This window comes from Equus przewalskii, chromosome 8 (genome assembly GCF_037783145.1).
Source record: "Equus przewalskii isolate Varuska chromosome 8, EquPr2, whole genome shotgun sequence".
NCBI lineage: Eukaryota > Metazoa > Chordata > Mammalia > Perissodactyla > Equidae > Equus > Equus przewalskii.
This window is the reverse complement of record NC_091838.1, coordinates 27411196-27428577: the sequence shown is the minus strand read 5'-3', so window position 1 is coordinate 27428577 and position 17382 is coordinate 27411196. Positions and strand designations below refer to the sequence as shown.

General features: G+C 41.5%; 1 protein-coding gene across 4 annotated transcripts in view; it reads right to left on the bottom strand.

The window, feature by feature from the left end:
* The window catches only part of PLAG1 (PLAG1 zinc finger), a 49499-nt gene that overhangs the window by 14156 nt on the left and 17961 nt on the right, over positions 1-17382 (bottom strand). For 2 of the 4 annotated variants that reach the window (XM_070630590.1, XM_070630592.1), the window contains exon 2: positions 76-180. The exons of the other annotated variants lie outside the window; for them this stretch is intronic. The gene's annotated coding sequence lies outside the window, so the exon portion shown is untranslated. The remainder of the gene's footprint in view (positions 1-75; positions 181-17382) is intronic. 4 annotated transcript variants of the gene reach the window in all.

Below are 17382 nucleotides of genomic sequence, written 5' to 3'. Positions count from 1 at the left end.
TATCTTATATTATTTAGAAACTGGAACAATTGATCACTTTGAAAGCCATGCCATATAATGATAAAAGCCACATACCTGAGGCCCTGCTCCAAACTCTAGCAAGGTAACCTTATCAATAGACCACCATAGAATGAAGCATTCTGGGTGCCAAATACGGCCAATGCAGCACCAAGGGGCAACCTAAAAAGAAAAGAAGAGTTAGTTTGGAATTCCAAAAGTCAGAGCCAATCTGATTAATGGCATATGAACCAAATTGTTTTTTATTCATTATCACTTAAACATATTCTTTATACTTTATCTTTATTGGAAAATCTATCTCAAATTCTGTTAGAAACAAATGTGAAACAAATAAAATAATTATATACATTGAAAAATGAAAAGTCAACAAATCAGTATCCCTAGAGTTATATTTTTCCCCTTGAATCACAATTAAGTTATCTAGATTGTTCATATTTTTATTCAGTAAAATATTACTCCAAGTTTACCACCATTCCTCAAAATTGCTGCTTATTTTCTTGATTTATACTCTAAACACATCCAGTCTCCTCCTTAACACAGTGTTCAGAAAAATCTTTTGAGGTGTATATATCTTGTTTGAAAAATATCTGAGGGAGAAATCATGCCTGAGGAGTGTTCCCCTCAGGCCAAACATTCACAGGGAAGGGTGCAAACCACGGGTGCCCAAAGGAGACGCAGAATCAGGGCACGGACAGCGGCTCAGCTCCTCAGCTAGTCTTTAGGACCAGACTATTATTCATGTTAAAGTGAACTCGCAGGTTGCAAGTCCATCTTCAACAACACACAAAGAAAAACCAAAATGTATTCTGAAGTACAGTAGCGCCCCCTATCCATGGGGGATCCGTTCCAAGACCTCCAGTGGATGCCTGAGACCGAAGATAGTACTGAACCCGATATATACGATGTTCTTCACTACACATACATTTTTAAGGTACGGCAGCAAAACTAGCATGAATTTATTCTTCCTTCTTCACAATTTCACGGATAGAAGATTTGTTCTTACCATAGAACTTATTAATCTCAGCATACAACTTTTTTCTTTGCAGTAAAAGTCAAGAATTTTGACCTTTTCACTTAAAGAAAGCACTTTACGGCTTCTCTTAGGCATATCTGAATTGTCAGCATCACTATTTGCATTTTGGGGCCATTATTAAGTAAAATAAGGGTTACTTGAACACAAGCACTGCAATACCATGACAGTTGATCTGATAACCAAGACAGCTACTAAGTGACTAACGGTGGGCAGTGTATACAGCCTGGATCCACTGAACAAAGGGACGATTCATGTCCTGGGGCCGGTTTTCATCATGCTACTGTGTGAGATTTCATCACGCTACTGTGAAAGTGCACAATTTAAAACTTATGAATTGGGGCTGGTCCTGTGGCCATGTGGTTAAGTTTGCAAGTTCTGCTGCGGCAGCCCAGGGTTTCACCAGTTCGGATCCTGGGCACAGACCTAGGACCACTCATCAAGCCATGCTGAGGCGGCGTCCCACATAGTGGAACTAGAAGGACCTAGAACTAGAATATACGACTATGTACTGGGGGGGTGTGGAGAGAAGAAGAAAAGAAAAAAAAAGAAAGATTTGAAACAGATCTTAGCTCAGGGCCAATCTTTAAAAAAAAACAATTTGTGAATTATTTCTGGAATTTTCCACTTATATTTTCAGATAGTGGTTGACCGTAGATAAGGGGGAACTACTGTACTCAGTCTTTTGGGTTATGCTCAGTTTCATTCTGTTAGTGCAGAGATAATGAAGACCCACCTCCATGGTCATTAACCAAGAGAGAAAAGGGAACCAGGAGTTCTATGAAGAAATCATCTGCTTCATTTCCCTAGACCAGAGAGTCAATGCTCAATTGCACAGTCATGTGCTTCATAAAGACATTTTGGTCAATAGGAACTGAATACATGACAGTGGTCCCGTAAGATTACTATCATATAGCCTAGATGTATAGTAGGCTATACCATCTAAGTTTGTGTAAGTATACCATATGATGTTCACACAACAATGAAATTGTCTTACGACACCTTTCTCAGAAAGCATCCCAGTCGTTAATCAACACATGACTATATGTGGCTACCATTCTATTAGGATAAATAGCTGACATCGATGTAATAAATATTATCAACATCTATTACATATGGCACCAATCTGAAATACCAGGGATGTAAACAGACAGCCCCTGTTCTCTAGGAGTGTACAAGCCAGTTGTGGCCATGGGATAGATACCTTATGTCAAGGTAAGCAATATGACTTAAATAAAATAAAAGCTGCTGTAAAGCAGTATCAGAGTGACAATTCAACAGAAAAAACAATAAATGGTATAGGCAAGTACCACAGAAGGTCAGAAAAGGAAAAGAATTGTATGGATTTTTGCCTTGAAGAAAGTATAAGAAAGTGTTAAAAAAAAAAAAAAAAAAAAAGAGGGTCCGTCCTGGGGGTGCAGCGGTTAAGTTCGCACGTTCCGCTTCTCGGCGGCCCAGGGTTCGCTGGTTCAAATCCCGGGTGCCGACATGGCACCCCTTGGCAAGCCATGCTGTGGTAGGCGTCCCACATATAAAGTAGAGAAAGATGGGCACAGACGTTAGCTCAAGGCCAGGCTTCCTTAGCAAAAAAAAAAAAGAGAAGGACCAGCAGTAGTTAGCTCAGGGCTAATCTTCCTCAAAAAAAAAAAAAAAAAGAGTGTATGTGAGGGGAGGGCACGCCAGTTAGCCAGAAAAACTCATAGGTTAGAACTGCAAACTATTACAGATTCTAAGATAACCCTCTCGTTGGAGTGGAGTGGAGTTTATAGACACTGTAAGGATGCAAATGAGAAAAGGGCACTGAGGCCCAAATGGCCGGGACATTGTACACTCAGGCATTAATGATAAGTGGGACAATTGTAAAACACTGAATGGGTCAAAAGCACTGAGAACAAGTCCTTGGGGAGGTAGGATGGGGAGAGGCAAAAAGAGGGGAGGAGAGCAGGGGACAGGGAGCACTTGTTTGAATGAGAAACAGAAGATGGGTGCTGGAGTAGTCCAAAGCAGAAAGTTGAAAAAACAAGTATTTCTTAGAAGAAAGGCCACTTATGTGCCTGACAACATTAACAAAGGAGATAAGAGGAAGGTGGACAAAGATAGTTGTATAGCTTACTCTTATACAGACAGATTCAAACCAAATTACTGGCTAACTCATGTTGAAACCTAATGACCACCGCTATAAGACAAAACCACGTAATTTAAAGAAGGGAGGGGCAGAGATAGATCTTCAAGGAGAAGGAAGAAAAAGGTGGCAAAACCCACTAACAGATAAGAGTTATAGAACCACCCTGCAATTCTTGCACAGATTTCACCACTTAGGCATGAAGACACCAAACTTCAGCAAGAAAGCGTGTGGGGCAGGGTGGGAGGGAATGAGAATGCGAGGAGGAAAAGTGAGGAACACCTAAATGAGGATTGCTAGTTAAGTGACAGGAAGTGACTTCTAGAAAGAGGATGCTTTTTTTCAAAGAGCTTTGCACTGAAAGAGAAGAAAGGTAGGGTGGTAGGCTAAGGGGAACTCAGGATGCCAGGTGGGAGTTACAAGAGAAAGTTTATGTGCTGAGGATAAAGAGGCAGGGAAGAAAACAGAGCGTTTTGGGAGACAAGGAAAAATGGGAGCCCGAGAAAAGGGAGAGGTTTTTGTCTTAGATAAGGAAAGAGGCTTCTTTACTAACCTAGGAGGGATGTATATTCATCCTGGTAGGTTTTTTGGTCAAAGAGGCAAGGGATGCAAGGAGTTTGCCTAACTTCACCAGTGCCAAATAGAAGGGTCATATGTCATGTAAGCATTAGGGAAGAGCAAGACACTTGGCCTGGCGACAGCAGAAAAAGTTACAAAGACATTGTGGAGAACAAGAGACGGGGGTCTAGGGGCATCCTTGAGGGTTTTACAAAAAACAAACGAAACTTGCCATAAAGAATTAAATTTCTTAGTTACTGCTGGTGGGAGTGTAAACTATTGAAACTTTTCTGGAATACATTGTGGAAATATGTAATCCAAGCCTTTTAAATGTTGATGTATGTTACTTAATAATTCATTTCTAAAATGTAAGCAAAAAAAAGATAAGAAACGAAGGTTTAAGTATAAGCAAGTTCAAAGTATATTTTAAGAATAAAAATTAATAATGTCTAATAAAAGGGGTAAAGTATGATATGTCTATAAGGATAACTATGCAGCCATTAAAATCATGCATTTAAAGAATATTAAATCACATGAGGAAATACTGATATAATGCTAAAATTTTAAAAGCAGAACATAGATTATTACTATAATTTCAATTTTATAAAGTACACACTCAGAATTACGCACCCCCTCCAATACCCTTAAAGGTACCTAGGTAAGTTATAAAAAAACCCAGCAAGACATAGGCTTTATACTTCCTGTATTTTACAAATGTCTTACTCCTATAATTAGAAAAAGTCGTTTTACCAAAAAGAATGGTTTTTCAAATATTGGTGCTAGAAAAGTCTGTTGTCCATATTAAAAAAAAATTAACTTGGATCCATATCTCATACCATATACAAATCTAACTCTAAATGGATCACAGATACAAATTTAAAACCTAAAACTATAAAAATTCTAGAAGAAAACAGACAAAAATCCTGTGACATTCAGTTAGTCAAAAATTTCTTGGCTCTAACACTGAAAGCACAACCCATAAATCAACAAATTGATAAACTAGATTTCATCAAAATTTAAAACTGATATTCAAAAGACAATGTTAAGAGAATGAAAGACAAGCCACTAGAAGACTAGAGAAAAATCTTTGCAAAGCATGTATCTGATAAAGAACTTGTATCCAGAATATATAAAGAACTTCCAAAACTCAACAATAAGAAAATAACCCAATTAAAAAATAGGCAAGATATTTCAATAGACATTTCACCAATGAAGATTTATGGATGGCAAATAAGCACATTTAAAAGATGCTCAACATCACTGGTCATCAGGCAAATGCAAATTACTACCACAATGCGATACCACTATCTACCCACTATAATGACTAAGTGAAAAAACTGACCATCAACTGTATCAAGTGCTGATGAGGATGTGAAGCAAATGGAACGCCTACCACTTGAAAGAAGGTAAAAATGGTACAATCACTTTTAAAAAGTTTGGCAGTTTCTTAAAAAGTTAAAAATGTGCCTATCATACAGACACAGCAATTTCACACCTATGTATTCACCCAAGAGGTATGAAAACATATGTTTATACAAAGACTGGTACATGAATATTCATAGCAGCTCTATTCGTAACAGTAAAAAACTAGATACAACCCAAATGTCCAACAATGTGTGAATGGATAAACAAGCTGTAGTAGACTCATGCGATGGACTACTCACCAGCAATAAAAAGAATGAACTATTGATACACATGGTACCATGGATGAACCTCAAAATAATTATGCTGAATGAAGTCAGGCAGAAAAGAGAGCACAGATTTATAGGATTCCATTTACATAAAATTCTAGGAAATGCAAACTAATCTCTCGTGACAGAAAGCAGTCCAGTGGTTATCTGGAGACAGGAGGTGGGAGTGGGAGGATCACTCACAAAAGGACATGAGCAAACTTTTGGGAATGATGGTTATGTTCACTATGCTGACTGTGGCGATGGTTTCAGGGATGCAGGCGTATGTCACAACTTTGCAAACTGCACATTTTAAATGTGTGCAGTTAATTAAATATCAATTGTACCACAATAAAGCTATGAAAAAGGTCAAGTTTTCATGTTGAGAAAAACAAAATTAATGAGGATGAGAAACAAACCTTCATATGAATTTACTGAAGTTTGAAAAAAACAAACCACTTTCTGTGAATTGATAAAGTAAAATTCTTCATAAAGGCAATGACTCAAAATGACTAAAATCTTTCCTTCTCATTCAGAGGGGGAAAAAAAGAGGAATATTGGCTTAAATGTAAGAGTTACATTCAGTCCTCACTAGAAAGGAGACACGTCGAGGCAGCTTTTAGAGCCACATTCTCAGCTGTCACCCTTGGAGGAAGCCAGTGCAGTTCAGCTGTTGCTGTACAGACTGGCACATCATACTACATGATTTAACGACTCCAGGAATACACTCTAACTGGAACTGAGACCTACAAATAATAAATAGTTTTGGGATAAGTTCCATTTATCAAATACCAAAGGAAGAAACCACTGAAGCGTTTCAATTCAGCCTCTGTATAGACCTTTTAAATATGTTAATTAGTGGTAGCCTTAAAAAGAAAGTGCCATGCTAATTGGTAGGCCTTCAATTAATTAAAAAAAAAAAAAACCGAAGTAACACTCCAGCCAAGATAACAAAATAACGATTAGCCAAGCATGGGCAGGTGATCCAGGTAGAGGGAGTCAGAAACTGTATGGTGTATCTGGGTAACTTAAAGCCATTTATTTTTTAAGCCAAGAGCGAAAGACACAGAATGGAGCTGTGAGACTGGAGACCGGCAGAGGAGCCTTGCATGAGTCATATTACCATGGGCTGAAAAATTTTAAATTATTGATAATTTACAAATTATCCTAAATGTAGGTGCCTATAAAATTTGCTCCCCCTACTCCCACCTCCAGCCATGTTTTTAAATTATTCAGAAAACAACGAATCTTTGTGTGCCTTTGCTGCTTTCTGAAACAGAATTAAGTGGTGATACTCCTTTCAATTTTTATTTAGGTTAGCATTTTTTCAAAGAATTTGACCTTCCTCAATTATAATAAACTCACTTAGGCCTTTGCAGTGTTCGCTGACAGATAATTAACTAAAGGAGTTTAAACCCGTCATGTCACTGTGAGGCCTCAGGGTCCTCTCTCTTGAAGCCTCAGCCAAGACGTGGTGCAGCCCCTTCTCCACAGCAGGACACACTCCCAAGTTTGCTCCCCGACTCCCCACTTTGATAAGGAGATGTGTTACAGAATCTTTCCATAATCCTAACCAGCACAGTTCTGGCAACTGTCTTTACACTGGTGTGAGGTGGACAGGGCCTCAAAACACAAGTCCTAACCCAGATTCACAGAACCTAGAGCAGTACAAGGGAACAGTGGCGCAGAGGCAAAGGACTTGTTTCTAGGGAATCAGAACTGGGTTTGAATCCTGCCTGACCCTTACCATAAGTGTAAGTTTGGACAATTTAATCTCTCTTCAACATTTTCCTCTGCAGGATGAGAATAAGGACTTACCTTGCAGTAGTGTGAGAATTAAATGAGGTGATGCAATGTAAAGTCTCTAGGATAGTTCTGAGGGCTCAAAATGAAAAGCTATTATATTCAGTGTGTTTCTCAGAAATGAGTGCTGCCCCAAAATGGCCTGATGTGCACTTAAAATTAAGGGTTCTTCTTTTTTTTTTTTTTTCTGGCACAGGCTCCTATAGAGAATCAGAGGCAACAGAATCTTTGAAGTACAAACAATTGGAATATTTCATGTAAAGAAGACTATGCACTCAAACGTAACGTGAGATTTATATTAAAAGTGATATTCGGTGAAGCAGTATACTTTTGATCTTCTCATTTCAGTGACACAGGTGGGGCATACCTTAAATTTTATGGTGGTCATGGTCACAGATAACTCCAAATCACAGCTAAAATAAAACTGACCCATGTGGAGCCAGCAGTCATTTTGTGTGCTGAATTGAATGGTATTTGGGTAATATGTGACCACTGACCATCCAGGGATGGGCTGACCCCTGCCTGTGGCTTAAGTGTGGTAAAAGATTACAACGCACCTGTGAAAATACTAAGACTACTTAAAATCAGAGAAAACAGCTATATATTAGGAAAAAATGTACTCTATCGAAGTACACAGTAAACCAAAATTCCACACTGTGAATTATACAACACGGGACTGTCTCTTTCACACAGCATCTCAGATTAATCCCGTATTGAAACTGAAGCAAGGGTTGGCACAGGGGTGTGGAACTGAATCCCGTCTTGCAGAGCCAGGCTGGTGGAGGGATTAGTACACAGGGAGGGCACAGGGTGGAGACCGGGATCCAATGCTGCACAAAAATGAGTACTCAACTAAGGCTCATACCACAAAGGGGGCTGCTCTAACAGATAGTAACTTCTCACAGTTTTTAAACAAGCAATGTGTGAGTTCTGAGGTTTCTAAATGATCATACTTGCATTATTTTTACACCTTGGCTTACCCTGTGCAGAGGAAATGTTTCTAAACACTACATGTAATTTTAACTAAATAAATTTACATTAGGTCTACCTTGTCAAAACAGCTACCTGTAGCAACAACACAGCGTATGTCAAATTTATCTATAAGTACCTACCACAATACTGGACTTGCTTGTTTCTTCTTCTTTTTTTTTTTTTTTAAGATTTTATTTTTTCCTTTTTCTCCCCAAAGCCCCCTGGTACATAGTTGTGTATTCTTCGTTGTGGGTTCTTCTAGTTGTGGCATGTGGGACGCTGCCTCAGCGTGGTCTGAAGAGCAGTGCCATGTCCGCGCCCAAGATTCGAACTAACGAAACACTGGGCCGCCTGCAGCGGAGCACGCGAACTTAACCACTCGGCCACAGGGCCAGCCCCTGTTTCTTCTTCTTTTTAAAAATTTTACTGGCACTGATCTTGACGATAACATAATGAATGACGCAGAGACCTGAGTATGTATTTACCTATGCAATACTAGACATGCTTTTTGGTCTTTCTGAACCTCAATATCTCTAACTGTAAAGAGAACACAGTCAATTCTTGATTAAGTGAGATAAGTGGGAAGCAAGGTGGAAGGCCAAAGAAAATTATGACTAAAACAAAATTAACCACAGCAATACAGTGACTGGTGATCCTTTTGTTTTTTAAACAGAAACTCATTTGGACAATATAAAACTATGGATCAATCCGTGCTAGAGGAAAGGGGAAAAAGTGACTTCAGGAGTAACAAAAAACAGCACAGAAACTCTTAGGTCTGTTTCCAGTATCTTCAGTTGGGTCCCAGTGAAGGCCGCAGAATAAGCTCCATCTGAGCAGAGATCTCGCCTTTCATGGTCCATTTCTGTATCCCTAATGTCGACAAGAGTGGACGCACAGGGAGGCACTCAAACATTTGTTGAATGAATAGAAGGAGGAAGAGAAGAAGGGAAGGAGGAAAGCTTTCCATTCTGTTGGCCAAATGGATCTGCAGAAGAAAACAGTTGCCCAACCTACTTGATTACCTTTGTGAATGATTAGGAATTGACTGAATACGTCAAATTTGATAATTCTCTTGGATTTCCCTTGAGTATCCAGCAATCAAGACACAAATACCTTGTTCTCTTTCTTGGCCCACCCTCAACAGATACCAGGATACTGCAGTCACTGTGCCATCTTGTGGCCATGTCTAGAAAGTTCCTCTTCCTCAATAGACCAGTATAGTCCCCCTACATACACAGAAGCTCTTGAACAGGCTAAAAGAACAAACTTTCAGATAAATAAATCTCTATTATTTAATTTAACTATCAAGGTATCAGGAAAACACAAAAGATTAATCAGTCACCAGTTTTACTGTGCAATCTAGTGTAATCTAGCAGGGGAGTTATCTCAAAAGGATATTTATAATTACTGATAACACAAAATAGAAGGCAGAAAACACCATAAAATAAGTATAGATTAAGAACAATGGGAATGCATAGAAAGGAAAGACTCTTCCAAGCTTTGGAGACGAGAATTTGGGAAGGAAGAGCCAACTGAACTGAGGGTGGAGAGAGGGAAGATGTGAGCCTGCCAAGTGGGGCAGCAGGGGTGGGGAGTGTGGCCCAGAGGGGAGGAGGAGCATGGGCAAGAGCAGGTCCTGAGGAGTGTGTGGACCATGGGAGGCAGTTATTACTTCCTTGGCTGGAGCTAATGGTGCCTTAAGGAAAGGAGTGGGAAATCAGTTTGTAGCAAGGCAAGGCTGGGAGCAGACCAGGAGGCTGTGAAAGGGCCTCTGCTTTCGGAAGGTGAGCAGCAGAAGGAAAAGGCAGTTTTGTGGGCCAGGTTAGACTCATTTGTGTTTGTGGAGCAATCCTGTCTGGTCAAGTGGACCAGCTGTGAAGCCTTGGGTAAACAACTTAACCTTTTTTCAGCTTGGGTTTCCTCAGCTGAAAAGTGAGCTAATTAAATCCTACAGGGTTGTCTGAGGAATAAATGATACCGTATGTAAAGCACAGGCCACAGTGATCAGCACTCAGTAAGAGTCTTACCAACGGTAAGGAACAGCCAATAACACAAAGACCTTGAAAGGCAGCTTATTTACAGACAAGGAAGAACCAGCAAAGGTTTTAAAGAGGAGGGTAAAGACCAGAGAGGAAGACGGCTTGTGGCTGGGATGCAGGAGGGAGGCTACCATTCACACAATGGACAGAGGACGACTAGCAGAAGGGTAGAAGGAATGGCACTGAATAGGAGGAAAAACCAGGAGGCTGTGCTGGCATAAGGGCAAAGGAAGAGAGCTTTTCATGGAGACAGTGCTCAAGATAAGGACTAAATCCTACTCCCTTTTTTGATTTAGCGACATGTAGGTTTTCAGTAATCTAGGAAAGAACTATTTCAGGGGATGGAGGAAGCAGGATGGAACGCTGAGGTTGAATGAGTGTGACGTGTGAAATCTGAGGCTCTAAGTACACATCACTGTTTGGAGAAATGGGATCAGCTGAAGGTGCAGGTATAGAAAGGAGAGAGCTTTCTGTCACTGTTTGTTGTTTGTTTGCTTGTTTTTAAGATGGCAGAGGTCTGACATGTTTACATGCTGACAAGAAGGACCAGGTAGAGAAGGAAAGGCAGAGAGAAAGGATAATGGATTAGTGGGGATGGGACCCACAGCACAAGAAAGATAGAGGAGGACAGGGTGTGTGCAGATGCTGAACCAAAGACCGTACAAAGCACAGGCAAATTAATGTTGCTTCACAGAGGAGGTGACACGTGGGCACAGTTTTCAAGGATGAACAGGCGTTAGCCAAGTAAACAAAAGGAGGCAAGAATATTCCAGCAGAGGAAATGGCAGGAGTGAGGGCAGGCACGTGAAACCCAGACTGACACGCCTGAGGAACTTAAGCAGTTTGGTGCTATGGGGTGTAAGTGGGAAGGGATGGAACATTCTCGAGGGAGAGCTGGAGAGTCACCTGGGACCAAATCACAAAAGCCTTGGACTCCAGCTGTCATTTCAGGCCTACTTCACACATGCTAATTCTTAGAAATCACCTAGTAACGTGACTGTCCCCAGTCATCTGGAAGCCCAAAAACACAAAAAGGAGAGAGGGTTCTTCCAGGGTGGGGAGTAGTAAGGAGGGTACAGAGGGCAGTCGACGGAGTCGAATGCTCTGGAGCACTAGCAAGAGCATGCTGTGGTGGCAGGGAGCAAGTGAAACCAGGAGAAAATGGACAGACCAAGACAAAAGGAGACACTGAAAGCATCAACAGTGAGAGAAGGAACAGGTTCGGCGGGAGCAGGGGAGTAAGCAGAGTTTAAGGACATAAAGCTGTGGCCAGCAAGGCCCATTTTAGGGCTCAGATTCACAGAGGTGAGCAGCTTCAAGTGATGATGATAGGCTGCAAAGCATTATGCAAATGTGGGGTATAGGTAGTATGTATTGTAATTTCAGAGAATCTTGATGATAACATTTGAATATTCCTAATACTTTAGATTTCTCAACTGACACCCCCCAAGATAGTTAATACTTAAAGGTACCCAAAGAGGTGCCAATTTGAATCCTTATTTATTAAAAAAGGAGTTATCGGGTAATAAGACTAATTACTCCTTTAATTTATTTGCTTTGCAAATTCTGCTTAATTCAGAATTCAGCAGCTGAGTTTTTTCCGCTCACCTTAACATGAACTTGCAGTATTAATATGATCTTCCACTTACCCTGCAACATCACTGATCTAAAACATAGGGGGAAAACCAGACAGGAAGAACACAGGTTCTGAATTGCCAAAGCAGATGTTACAAATCCACACACATCCTATACTTTATTATGGAGGTGAGTGTCACACATCCTCCCTCACTCAGTCCAGTCTCTCCGTCAAAATGATAACAGGTGGGTTATTGAGATTTTTGGTGAAAGGAAGCTTAGCAGCCTCAGGTGTCAAAGGCAAATGTAATGATGGCAGCAAGAAGTGATTGCTAAGAATGGAGAATGTGAAAGATAAACACATATAACAAAACCCAAAAAATATAGATGGGGCTGGCCCGGTGGCGTAGTGGTTAAGTTAGTACACTCTGCTTCAGTAGCCTGAGGTTTGCAGGTTTGGATCCTGGGTGCGGACCTATACACCACTCATCAAACCCATGCTGTGGCAGTGTCCCACATACACATAGAGGAAGACTGGCACAGATGTTAGCTCAGGGCCAATTTTCCTCAAGCAAAAAGAGGAAGATTGGCAATGGATGTTAGCTCAGGGCCAATCTTCCTCACCAAAAAAACAAAACAAATAAACAAAAACAGACAATAGCAAAGGTTCTTTAAGAGGGCATGGCCCACATTGGAGAGCATTAAGAAATAGGCACTCCCACGTACTAGTGGCGACTGGAAGTCCTCCCAGAGATCAAACTGGCCATGCAATTACCAAGCAAAAGGAGACATTTATCATTTTCTCCACTCATTTCACACTAAGAATTTATGTGAAGAAAATAACCGCAGATGCACATAAAGATTTAAAGACTGGAAATAAGCTACACAGCCAACAACGGGGGAAGGTTAAATAAACCATGGTGCTCACTCCCAAACAGCCTAACTTCTGAGGAACATGTAGAAGTAATATGAAAGTACATGGGAAATAACCTTTATACAATGCTGGGTTTTCAAAAAGTAGGATATGAAACAAAGATCCCAATACAGTTTACAAAAGTATTACATAGGCTTAAGGAAAAAAATACCAGAAGCAAATACTTGTTAGTATTGAACATATTTTTGATGAGGTGAACAATAATACTACACCAGAAATAAGATATCATATATCTGTATTTATTCTCTATATATCAGTGTTATTCTTCTTGCTTATAGCATTTAATTCCATATTTACTTCTTCCACATTCCATCTTTCCAACTTTTCTTTCTAAGAGACTTTAACATGCTTAGAGGCAAAAGGCAGAACCTGAATCTCACATAAAATGAGGGGCCACAGGATCATGTCAAATGATCCTACAGGGATGCAATTAGGAAAAATCCAAACTTGTGGGCAATTCTATAGGACAAAACCAAGATCAAATCATACCAAAAAACCCCTTTCTTCAACAAATAAATTTTAAGGGGGAAAAATGGGAAGGGGTAATCTGTAGGTCAAAAAAGACGTAGGAGACAGATCAACCAATTGTAAACACCAGCCCTGTTGGATTTGGATCATGTAAATTGTTAAAAAAAAAATAAGAGACAAGTGTGGAGATTTGAATACTAAATATATGATGATATCAAGGCATTACTGTCCTTTTGGGGTGTGATAATCACATCAGGATTATCCCTTTAAAAAGAATTTGTACATTTTGGAAATATATACCAACAAATATACAAATGACATGAAATAATTTTGCATGAAAACAGTCTGCAGGAGAAGGGATGGGTGCTGGTAGGGAGACACGAGGTAAGACTGGCCACTGCGGTGATAACTGTTGAAACTGGTTAGGGGTATATGAGGATTCATTCTACTATTCTCTCTACTCTTCTGTATCTTTGAAACATTCTGTAATAAAAAGTTTTTGAAACAAATCTCTAAAGGCACCACTACACTTAACCCACACAGTAAAAATATATGTGACGTACTACAAACTGTTGAGTGCTTAATAAAAACTGGTTGATAATGACAAAGTCAGGAACTATTTACATGTAATTTATGACGCTTATAATTTCTGGGAACTAAGGAATGCACATGATCGTTTCTGAAACCCTTTTCCTGCCCCTGCCACAAAGTCACAGGCCAATCACTTGATCTATGTTATTCTACTGAAGCCAAGTAGTTACTTTAAGTTTAGTATTTGAGAGGATGTAAAAGTAACACATATCTTTAGTAGTCATGGTCTTTCAATTATATAAATTATTTTTTAGAAATATTCTGGAAGAAGGGTTTTTAATATTCAGGCTTTCAAACCATCATTTAGCATACAATAAAAGGGTAATTTTTAATTCTAATAAAGGTGGAAAATAAATTAGTCTAGTGAGATCAAAGAACTGTGTCAGGCTGTGAGGTGGATGAATACAGTGGCTCGTGGAAGCAATGGGTGCACCACAGTGGGAGGGCCCCGAGTCACAGAGCAGACAGACCAGGCACCAGGGGAAAGCATCTGCTGGACTTGGTGGTGGGTTGGTGTGTGTGCACATGTGTGTTGTACATGCACACACATGTGCACTCACGTGGAAGCCCGAATTGGTGGTGTTTGGGAAAGGAGTTGAAGTCGTGAAGATCTGTAGGAGAAAGAAGATGGATGGATGGATGGATGGAGGTGGCAGAGTCAAGCAAAGGCTTCGAACTGTTTTGGTCTGGAGAATACTGAACATCTCCACTGGCTGCAGAAAAAGTCAATAGGTGAATATATTTCCATATTCACTGGGACAGGTAAAGAGATGGTGAGCCTTGGGCACGAGAGCAGAGCTTCTAAGCAGCCAAGAAAAGGGGTTAGGGTGCAAATAAGGTTGGTGGTCATGGAGCAGACTGCGGACAGGGATGTCTGATAGACTCAATTTTCTCAGTGAACTTAGGGCAAAGTTACCTAACGTCTATTACTGATTCTATTTAGAATATTAGACTATTAGCTATTAATATATTAGTATTAATTATCAGAACATAAATTTTGGATATTTCTATTTTATTAAACACAGAGTAGAATATAAAAGGAAAATATTAATTACTTAATAGATTAATATTAGTCTATCAATAGACTATTAGACTCCTAGAGATCCTAGTTCTATGGGAGAACTATTATCTTCACTATCATTATGAGCTAGAATGTCATAGAACAGAGTGGACAGGGTTGTTTAGAAAACAGAAAGCATTTGAGCACTTATATGAACCAGGTACCATGCTGAGAATGTTTTTCATACATCCTCTCATTTAATACTTAATTACTTAACTTCTCTGAGCCTCGTTCTCCTCCTCTGTGAACGGAGGATAAGCACAGTACCTATCTTATAGAGTGGTTACGAGGATGTAAAGAGTCCCTATGTGTAAGTGCACCTGACAGCAAGCACAAAGTACTTCATAATGTCAGGTGATACTGTTGTTATAAGAAATGTTCCAATTTACAGGGTCCATAATAGCGCTGCCTGGCTTACTACTGCCCTCTCCACAGAAGCTAACCAGCCTCCTTGGACCACTGCAATGAGCAGGACAGGGGTGAGAACAGGCAGGGCAACAGGCGGCCAGAGAGGCAGGCAATAGGGTGGTAGTGGAGCCACAATGGAGGTGCCAGCTACAGGGTCTAGGGAAGGCTGGAGGCCCGAAGTCTGTTTCCAGCAGCTGGGGAAAGGTTCCCCTGCCTGAAGCGACCTCCACCCAACTCCAAGGATGTAAGGGGCTCTGAAGTTTGGAGGGCCTAGCTTCTGTGGGGAAACAGTAGACAGTGCGAGCCGGGAGGGAGCCAGCCCCCAAGGAGCTCTGGGTAGGTGAGAAGACAGGACACAAGACTGAATTGCTACAGCTCAGGAGGCTTAAGTCTCACAAAACCTCTTGAGTGCTTGCTGCATAGAGGTCAAGGGTGACAGAAGATAAAGACCTCATTCCGTGGATGGGGAGTCAACTGCAAGTCAAAGGAGGTGCTGTGCTGCGGCTAAGGCTGGAATATGCATACTACTAACATAGGACTCCGGGGCACAGAAGTACCACCGAGCTGGGCCTGAAAGGACGCTGTCTGGTAAGAAGTGGGGAAAGAGAATCCCAAGCAGAAGGATGCTCAGGAACCAATGGCATGGTGGGTCAAAGGTAGTATTTCAGGTAACAACCTATGGTGCCGGTTGAACCAAAGGATTCTTACTTTTTTTTTTTTTTTTTTTTTTTGAGGAAGCTTAGCCCTGAGTTAACTACTGCCAGTCCTCCTCTTTTTGCTGAGGAAGTCTGGCCCTGAGCTAACATCGTGCCCATCTTCCTCTACTTTATATGTGGGACGTCTACCACAGCATGGTGCGCCAAGCGGTGGCATGTCCGCACCCGGGATCCAAACCAGTGAACCCCGGGCCGCCAAGAAGCGGAACGTGCGAATTTAACCGCTGCGCCACTGGCCCGGCCCCAGATTCTTAAATCTTAAGATGATTGTGACTAACATGTACAATCTACGCTGAGGAAAAAGACTTCTATGTGAAGGTATGACACCTTTTGGTATTCTAATTTGGGTAAGAGGAATACGATGTGACCTTCTGTCTGGAGATCTGTGACTTGAAGAGGACAGAATGGGGTTTAGGGGCCTTCAGTGGTCAAGTGATAACTTCTACTTACAGAATCTCTCTTTGGGAAAACCCAGCACGGGCATCAGAAGGCATTACTCCCAGGGAGTGAGAAGCGTGAGTTTCTCCCAATTCTGAGTCCCTGGTGTGGTAGTGCAGACACCAAAGGTGTGGCTGAGCTGTGTGTCTGCTCTCCTCTCATGCCCCACGCGCTAGCCCTCACTTTGCCCATGGCTCTCCTGCGTATGTCGGCCTCCCTCCTGCGTATCTGCCTCTTTCCCCTCCTGGTATGTGTGGATGTGCATCTTCCTCTACGGGTGTCTGTGTTCCTCTCTCGCCACCCCACCCAGATGTGTGTGCACATGTGGGCCAACTCCCTTCTGAGTTTCTCTGTTGTCTTGATTTCCTATTTGGGGGTATATACATCTCTCTCCCCTCTCCTCGTGTGTGTGCGTGCTCATCTCTCTCCCTCTGGGTACATGTGTTTGCATATCCCTAGTTGTGTGTTTGTGTGTCTCCCCTCCCCACTCTGGGTGTGTTTCTTACTCTCCCCTAGGTGTGTGTGTGTATGTCCTTCTCTTCCCCTCTGGGAGTCTCTCTCTCTCCTGCTGATGGTGTGTATGTGGTGTCTCTCTCCCCACTCGGGGGGGGGGGGTGTCTCTCCTACTCTCTGGATGCCTGTCTGTGTCTACTCCTTCTGGGTATGAGGCTGCCTCTCCCTCCCCATCCCAGTGTGCCCAGGATAACTGTCTCTCCCTTCACATTCTGGTATGAGTGTAACTCCCACCTTCTGGGTGCGTGCGTGTCTCCTTCCTGTCCCGAGGTGAGTGTCTCTACCCCATTCTGACACATGTATGTCTACTGTCCTGGCTTCTGGTTGTGGCTATCACCCCTCCCCATCCTGGAGTCTGTCTCTATCCCACCTTCCACCTTCCAGATGTGTGTCACTCTCTCCCCCTCATCCAGGTGTTGGTTTCTCCCCACAGCCCATCCTGTGGGATCACATATCTTTCCCTGCTG